Source organism: Parasteatoda tepidariorum, chromosome 1 (assembly GCF_043381705.1).
Source record: "Parasteatoda tepidariorum isolate YZ-2023 chromosome 1, CAS_Ptep_4.0, whole genome shotgun sequence".
Taxonomy (NCBI): Eukaryota; Metazoa; Arthropoda; class Arachnida; order Araneae; family Theridiidae; genus Parasteatoda; species Parasteatoda tepidariorum.
The window spans coordinates 10,423,729-10,433,053 of record NC_092204.1 but is presented as its reverse complement, the minus strand read 5'-3'; the positions used below and the strand labels follow the sequence as shown (position 1 = coordinate 10,433,053).

Below are 9,325 nucleotides of genomic sequence, written 5' to 3'. Positions count from 1 at the left end.
TTTAGCCCTCTGGTGGGAAAGACTTTAAAACAAAACTTACAACAGTTACTTTTCTCAACAACTGAAATTTAGAATAGTGTGATTAAGAAAAATATGTGAACTGTTTGCAATTTCAAATTAATATTGAAATGCACAGGTTTAGAATTTTCTACAGTGAAAAGTTTTCGGAACTTCAGTGTTTAAAAAAGTATACAAAAGCTAGACGTTAAGAACGTATCCAATGAGCGAGCAAAGCGAAGCAATCCGAAATGAACTGCGAAAGCAGTTCCGGGGTTTGGAGAGCGCCAGCGAGCAGGGGGCAAAGACTCCTATTTTAATTTATTATAGCATTATTGAAGTATGCTCAGCTGTTCTTTTTTGCTCTTCCAGCAATTGAAACTAATAAATATAGCAAGCCCAATATGGCTCACACAAGAGCACAGTAATTGTTGTGTTTCCTCTTAAAATATTGCGTATATTATCTACTGGGAAAACACAGGGAATTTTTTTTTCCAGATTTAAGTGGCAACCCTGTTACTATATTATATTATATAGTTAGCTGAATCTCTGTATTTTTTTTAATTTTATTCTAAAGTTGTAATGCATTTTGCTTCATTTTGGAAGCTAAGTTTTATAAATGTTTCAAAATGAAAAATGCTTGTTATAGTTTTTAACATGTAACTGCTTTTGAACTTTGTAAAAATTTAATGCATTTATACTAACCATATACTTTACAATATGCAATACAAACCATATACTTTTGAACCAAATTATTCATAAGTGTGATTTTCTCAAATGTTATAAGTGATTGTAAATTTTCTGAAATGTATTGACATATTAATCAGTCCATATTTAGCTTATTATTGAATCATTACTATCATATTACATAGTTCTGATTTTTGAACTACACAAATATGATTGATACAATTCTATATTGGATCTAAGTTACTAAAATGTAATTTTCTAAAATGTATCAACATATTAATCAGCCTATATTTAGCTTATTATTGAATCATTTCTATCATATAACATAGCTCTGAACTACATAAATATGATTGATACAATTCTGTATTGGATCTAAGTTACTTCAAATCATTAAGCTCAGCTTCTTATTTAGTGGAAATTTTTGTATTATTAATACTCATAGCAATCTATTTAGCAATGCTAATTTATTAATGTAAATAATATTTGTATTTTTATCTGTGATGTGTTTTTCATTATTTTGTGGTGAATTTAAAATTGTCGCTGCCAATTTGGTAAGGATTTTTTTTTATTCATTAAAATATAACAATAAAAGAACTTGTTTTTCGATTTCTTAATATACTTTGGAATTTGCTAAATATTTTTTAAGAATCTTATTTTTACTTATTTTACATCTGCATTTTAAATATTAGAAATTTTTTTATTTTTCTAATATAGATATGAATTACCAATAATGAACTATAATATATAAATTAGCTTGTTTATGTTACTACATAAAAATCTTGTTTTACCAAAATTTATCAATATAATTGAAAAAAATTATCTAAAGTTTAATAGGTTTTGTTATGAAAAAATGTATTGTTTTTTAAATTAAATTTTGTAATAATTATATTTTGCTTAAAAAAAATAAAGTTCAAGTAAAATCCTCAAATGTATCATATTTAGATGTTTTTAGCAGTATTTTCTATTTACCAACCAGTTCACCTATAAAAACTACCTAAGTCTGTAATTAATTTTAATCAAACTTTCAAGAAATATTAACGCATTGTGTTATTAATTGTAAATTTCAGCGATGCATGTTTTTTTGTGAACCAATTCCCATTAATCTTTTTCAAATTTAAAAATCATGATTGTGGGTGGATATTTTTTGTTATTTACAATATATGGATTCTGTAAGTGAACTTTACTTGCTGTATTTTAATATGCTATTTCCTAAATTGTGTAATGATCCAAGTGCCTGTTTTGGATGTATTTTTGTATTCTGTGGACCACTGTTTTAGTGTATAGAATTTTTTTTAAAAAAAGAGCGTCTCTTTACGATTTATTAATAAAGCACTGCTGGCCAGTTAAATTTTGCCTCATACTTTTATTAATATGACTTCACAATTGGATGGTGATTCTTTTTTAATTAAACTTTTTCATACATTGTTCATACAAGTCATTTCATACAAGTTTTATTCATATACATGCTTCTTTTTAATATAAATTTAAGTCAAATTATCCTGAAAATGTAATAAAGTATTTTCCAAATGAGTTAAAGTAATTAGAGCTCGCAAAATTTAAAAAAGTTTTTTTTTTTTTTTTAAGTAAAAATTATTTTTAAAATTTCCTCAATTTCTGTAAAAACAATTATCTTGGTTTTAACATTTGTTTTTTTACTAGGAAATAAATTTTCAATGATGTTTACATTAATGATAGCATTTCGAACAATTAATGTATCCATTATACGTCTATAAAATACTACACCAAAAACCTAAATAATAATAACCTATTAATACAAATATTCCTTTGCTGAAAGGCAATTTAGCATGAAAGTCATGCACATACGTATATCTTGTTTTTCAAAAGTTATCTTTGAATATTATTCATTACGATTTTATTAACTTTAATTAAATATCAAAATAATTCCCTTTTTCTAATTTTTCGCATTTGGTTCACTATCATATTAATTTAATTAAAATAAGTCTCAGCATTGTTTTCTGAATGACTTTCTGCTAAACGGACCAAAGGTGTCTACTCCACCGTGGTAACTAAATTCAAATGAAAATTTCTCACAAAAGTAAAACATCTCGCATCTAAACTAATTGTCTCAGTTTGATGACTAAGGTTACTGTGATTTTGAATATGATTCTTAGTATGATTGGTTTTACCTGGCACAAGTACCAGGGTTTGGGTACCCAGTAATGGGTTGTGAGGTAAAAATCCGGATTTAAATACCCGCACCGGGTAGTGAAATTTATTTTACTGGGTAATGAAAATCTGGCCGGGAGCCCAGTACATATAAAAATCACAGAGTGAAAAATTGTCGAGAATCGAAAAAATTCAATCAATAAAAGCTTCTTTAAAACATTAATTTTGTTAATTTATTGAAAATATTCTTTGATACATCAACATCTTCGCACAAGCGATGCATGAAAGCAGAGACAAATGTTGAGAAATGGAAGATGTTTTCTTTTGAGTTGGCAAACTCTTTGTTGCCATTCTTTCGTGAAACCGTCTAGCTTGAGTCGCAATGGCTCAGGGGATAGAGCGTTCGCCTTCCAATGAGGCGAACCGGGTTCGAATCTCAGTCGATACGAATTCTGCATCCGGCTTGCATCGACCACAGTGCTGACGGATCATGGGTTAGAATACCCTTAACGTCAGGCTAACCGTGGAAGGTTCTAGTGGTCTTCCTCTCCATGTAACGAAAATACGGGCTTGCTCCATCAAAAAGTCCTCCAGGAAGGCAAATTTCTCCCAAGACTCGATCCAGGAGTTCCTTTGTCTTCTGGATTGGAATCAAAATTGCAAGGCTACGGAGTTGAACATTAGTAGTCTTAAACCCATTAAATTGAGTCGGCTGTTCAACTACGGTTATATAAATAAAAAAAATTTTAAAAAACATCTAGCTATAACGGAGGGAAAAAAATGCTGGTTAAATAACCTTACTGTATCAGAAGGGCCAGCTTGCTCCGAACAGCTGATAAATATTTTAAAGTAGTAATCTTTTAATGTATAATTAGTAAATTCGATTTATAGAGTTGCTCAGCACTACTTCCAATTAACTCAAAGACTTACGCTACTTTGTTACAGTTAAGCTGAATTTGACTTTTAAAAAGTTGGCAAAATTAATCGAAAATCTGCAAATTTTAGTAATTTTTCCTTTCATATGGTAACGATTTACCTGAAATTTTGGTTTGCAAAATTATAGTTCATTACCACACATTTAGTAAAATATACGAAACTGAAAAGTAAATTTTACCGAGTAAATGGTTTTATGATGGTATCTAAAGTATCATGTTAGCAAATTTTATCACGTTTACCAAATTTTATTTCTTTTTTTAAAACTATTGTTCATTTTACCAAATACATTGACAAAACGTTTCGGTAGAAATTATCGAGCAGTTTGGTGTTCTCATAAAATCAGAAACCTGGTAAATTTTACCATATTCTGGTAGTTTTGACCATACTTTTTTCAGTGATTGTTCGAACATTAATAAGGCTGTTTTAAGTATAAGAAAATAAAGCATTGTTCTTTTTCAGTGAAAATGTTTTCAAGATGTACAAAACAGAAAAAATCTAACAAACAAACTTATTAACCAAAAAGAGTTTTTGAAATAATAATCATAACAAAATTTTAAAATCAAAAAAATATGTAAATAGATCTCCCAAATTTTTCTTTGGAAATTAAATCAGAGCTGTGGAGCTATGATGTTCGACTCTAACTCCATTCCTGGGCATCCTGAAAGAAAAAAAAATACAATTAAAATTTCTATGAAGTCCGAAGATAGTAATAACATTAAGGAATTGATTATTTCAAACTGACGACAAAATTAAAGGATACTATATTCAATTTTTTATTATAATACAATTGAAGAAATAAATTTCAAAAAATATATTTCTGCAAAATATTAAAATTTATATAATACGTTTTATGATATAAAAAAATTGTTCAGTGAATATTCATAAACTAGAAAACAGTTACAAATAATATATTAAATACCTATGCATATTTGCTTCAATAAACTTAGTTACTTAGCTAAAATGTCTGCCTTGAAATTTATAAATTAAAAGACAGCTTTTTAATCCATCTTTTAATTATTAGCATAATTTTTCAATACTTTCAATGATTTTTGTGTTATTTTTCAATATTTCGGTTAAATATAGCTCAATAAAATTCTAATGTGATAAATTAAGTTTGTGATAGGTAATAATTTAAATAGTTGTGATATTTTTATTATAATATATTCTGTTTTTAAATATATTATTTTTGTTTGTCTATATTATTCTGTTTTTGAAAAGTGTAAGTCAAATTAAGACAGCGAAGGAAGCAGAGAAAATAACCTTTAATCAGAAATGTTATTAATAACAATAATAAAAACACGTTAAAATAATGTTAAAAATAACATTTATATCAAAAATGTTTTTAATAAGAATAATAAAAATCACATTGAAATACGTTGAAATAACATTAACCCCTTAACTTGTGAACTCGAATTAATTCGAGAGATTTAAACAGGCCAAACTGTGCACACTCGAGATAATTCGAGCGGCGTTTTATTTCATGCTGCTATAATTTTTCACACTCGAATATAATCGAGAATTGAAAATAACAATGTGAAAGCTAAGAAAAAAATCGTTTTATTGATATTTATCATTTACATAATATTGTAAGCTATAGCACTTATTTATTCAAGAATAAAATATACAGAGATGCCAGCTTGCTCAGGACAGCAAATATATATTTTAAAGTCGTAGTTTATCAATTGTGATTCTTGGTTTAATAAATTCAATTTAGTAGATTCTTATCCACCACAATTTCTAAATAATTCGTAGCCTTATATAATTCACCACTTTATATATCATGCTATACCTTTTAAAAAGCAAGTAAAAATAGTCAAATATTTGCAAAATTTACTTTGTAGTTATTTACCGTTTTTTTAAAATTATTTTGGCATGTCCGGAGCAGTTGGCATCTTTGAATGTAGCCTTTTTCTACGGAACAAAAGCGCAGTATATCAAAATTGTCCACCAAAAGAAAAGATAATATTCTAAAGTGTGCTTTTTTACATAAAAAAAGTGATTTTTTAGGCCGGTTTTTTTTCAAAAAATCTGTGCGTTAAGAGGTTAAAAAAAACATCTTTTACATCAAAATGTTCAAAGGTTTCATTATCTTAAAAATCTGAATTTTTTTTCACGTTAAATTTATTTTAATTGTAGTTTAATTGAGAAAGCGACTTCAAAGTAAATCATCTTCTGAAGTGAAAAAATTTTTGTGAAAGTAAAATATTGTGAGTTTCTTGAAATTTTGCTTCTTAAAGAGTGCTGATTTAAAAGGAACCGAACAATTTAATAACTTTTGATCAAGTAATCGGATTTTTACGAACTAACGTGGATTTTAATCGTTTAAGAGACTAACCTTAAATATACGCGCCATTTAACAATAAATCACCAGGACACAAATTCGCCAATTGTTGCTCATTTTACGTTGCCTGATCAGCAGCTTAAATAGTTTGAAAAAGAGATTTACTTCCCACAAAAACTATTAAAAACTGACGTGGTTTTGCTTCTTTTCAGTGTCCCGCAGTGGACTGATCATTAAGACACGGTTCCCAGCAGATCACCGAAGTCGAGCATCACTGGCTACGGTCAGTGTGCGGGTGGGTGACCACTTGGATCAGTCTGCGTAGGGACCGAGGGTGTGCGGTATTGGTCCTCGTTAAACTGTGCTACCGTAAAGTGCTCGACTTCGCGCGCAGGTCGTCGGGTTACCGAAGCGGGGGTGCCATCCCCTCCGCAGAGGATCAAAATTGTGATGGCATGTCTTCGGATCATCCTCAGGGATGTTTCCCAGACCGTCGCCAATAGCCCATTGTGCAGCTCTAGTGCGACGTAAATTAACAACAACAGCTTCTTTTCAGTCTCGCTTTCACCCACGCCACACTGCCAAAGACCATAGGGTGGGTCACATTCACACATCACAGAGGACAACACACAGATAGAAGCATCCATGCCTTGAACGGGATTCGAACCCGCAGGCATTGGCTTCGCAGTCAGGCGCGCTAAGTGCTCGACCTCCTGGCCGGCTGTGTTTTTTGCAATCGTATATTGCAGAGCCGCGATGGATCCGGAGATAGAGCGTTGGCCTTCCAATGAGGTGAACCGGGGTTCGATCCCGGCAATGGCTGGCCGATACGAATTCCGCATCCGGCTTGCACCGACCACAGTGCTGACTTGAAATATCCTCAGTGGTAGACGGATCATGGGTGAGTCCCCTTGCCGCCAGGCTAGCTGTGGGAGGTTCTCGTTTTTTTTCTCGCCATCTAACGGAAATCCGTGTTAGTTCCATCAAAAAAGTCCTCCACGAAGGCAAATTTCCACGATGTCCAAGAGTTCGTGGGTTCAATCCCCACCGGCCGAAGACTCCCGTGTAGTAAATGGTGACTGATGCACGTTAAATCTGTCGAGTCGCAAAGTCCTCCATGTTCCCATAACAAATCAAAACCTCTGGGGTTACTGATCCAGGATTTTCCTTGTCTTCTGGATTGGTTCAAAATTACAGGGCTACGGAGTTGAACATTAGTAGTCGTATACCCAAAAGCTGGGTCGGCTGTTCAACGACGGATATAAAAATCTAAAATAAAATCGTATATTGCAGAGCCGCGATAACTCAGGGGATAGCGCATTTCAAGGAGGCGAATCGAGTTCGAATCCCAGAAGTGGCTGGTCGATACGAATTCCGCATCCGGCTTGCACCAACCATAGTGGTGACGTGAAATATCCACGGGTTTGAGTCCCATTGCCGTTAGTCTAACAGTGGGAGGTTCGCGTTGTCTTCCTCCCCATGTAACGCAAATGCGGGTTAGTTCCATCAAAAAAGTCCTCCACGAAGGCAAATTTCTCCCAATCCAGGAGTTTGCTTGTCTTCTGGATCGGGTTCAAAATTTCAAGGCTGCGGAGTTGAAGAGTAGCAGTCGTAAACTCAAAAATTGGGTCAGCTGTTCAACGACGGTTATAAAATAAAATAAAAATCAAAAGATTACGGCATTTGGCCAGTGGTGATTGAAATAAGGCCAAAGGAATATGCGTTAATCTACGAACTAAATGACAATACATTCTATGAATTAATGTACCTTTGTTTTCACAACTGTTGTTGTTGTTAATTTACGTCGCGCTAGAGCTGCACAATGGGCTATTGGCGACGGTCTGGGAAACATCCCGGAGGATGATCCGAAGACATGCCATCACAATTTTGATCCTCTGCGGAGGGGATGGCACCCCCGCTTCGGTAGCCCGACGACCTGCGCGCGAAGTCGAGCACTTTACGGTAGCACAGTTTAACGAGGACCAATACCGCACACCCTCGGTCCCTACGCAGACTGATCCAAGTGGTCACCCACCCGCACACTGACCGCAGCAAGTGATGCTTGACTTCGGTGATCTGCTGGGAACCGTGTCTTATCGATCAGTCCACTGCGGGACTTGTTTTCACAACTGATTCGGATCCCCAAAATATGGAAGAGGGGGAGGGGGTAACTGCAATAGCAAAAATATAGTCCCGATTTCTGATTTGCCTAGTCTAGTTAGTATATATATCTCAAAATTTCTCTTAAATTTAATTTAATCTTTTGCCTTTTTAGCCATCTCTGGAGCTGTAAAACACTATCTCAAAACTTTTTAGCCTTGTTTTCAAATGTTCAATTTTAAATGCGTAAACAGAAAACTAATTTAAAACCGACTGAAAATCTATAATTTTATTTTCTATAGAAGTATGCAATCGATTCTGCTAAAATTTCAGATTTTGGTATTTAAAATTCAGATTTTGTCATTTAAAATTAGATAGTTTAAAATGGAATAAATGTTTGTGCCCCTTAATATTCTGAAATTTTTCGACAAAAATTACTCATTAACAATCATAAAAAATAATTTTTTAAATGCAAAAGCGAGAACATATTTCGATTACATAATGCGACTTACGAGTTTTGTAATTTTTCTGCAGAAAGCTGTTGATTTGCTTTAATAATCATTTCAGAGATACGAGAAACTACGCAAAAACTGAAATTATCCTTAAAGAGTAGTAACTTTCAACCACTCTTCAAACTCGATATTTACCTAGATATTACCAGACGATGACCTTTTAGGACTAGATGTTTCTAACCCACCCCATATTTCGAGGGTCAAGAATCTTGATCTATAGGGAAAAAAGTTATGCTTATTGAAAGTCCAGAGACTGTTTTTTCAATTTAATCTGCACTAATTGATTAGGATATTTTTGGTCAATTCTTTGAACAAGTTAAATGTAAAAAGGCAAGAAAAAGTTACATTAGATCAAAAGTTGTTCGATTTTCTGTTTATAACATAACTTTCATACAGCTTGTCTTGAATATCTTTCAGTTTTACCCTTAAAGGAAAATTTCAAGAAGTTATCAGTCTGAAAATCTTAATTTTGCTGATAAGGAAAAGCAAATATTTTTTAATCAGATGAAGAATAAATAGTTTCAAGCATGCAGAACAGAAGTTTTTTTTTTAAAAAAAAAGTAAATAAAAATCATAGTTTAATGTAAAAAATACTGGGAAAAAGTAACTTTTTTGTGATATTATTAAATTTTTTTTTATAAGTTTATGTGTTTCGTTCCATTCTTGAGTTTGTACTTCGTACCAT

The 9,325-nt window shown here is 32.4% G+C and overlaps 1 long non-coding RNA gene across 1 annotated transcript in view; it reads right to left on the bottom strand.

Annotated features, from left to right (window-relative positions):
* Nucleotides 1–2,600: 2,600 nt before the first annotated feature.
* The window catches only part of LOC139426714 (uncharacterized), a 31,979-nt gene continuing 25,254 nt past the window's right edge, over nucleotides 2,601–9,325 (bottom strand). Inside the window, exon 2 of the long non-coding RNA XR_011637935.1 lies at nucleotides 2,601–4,405. This is a non-coding gene — a long non-coding RNA (uncharacterized lncRNA). The remainder of the gene's footprint in view (nucleotides 4,406–9,325) is intronic.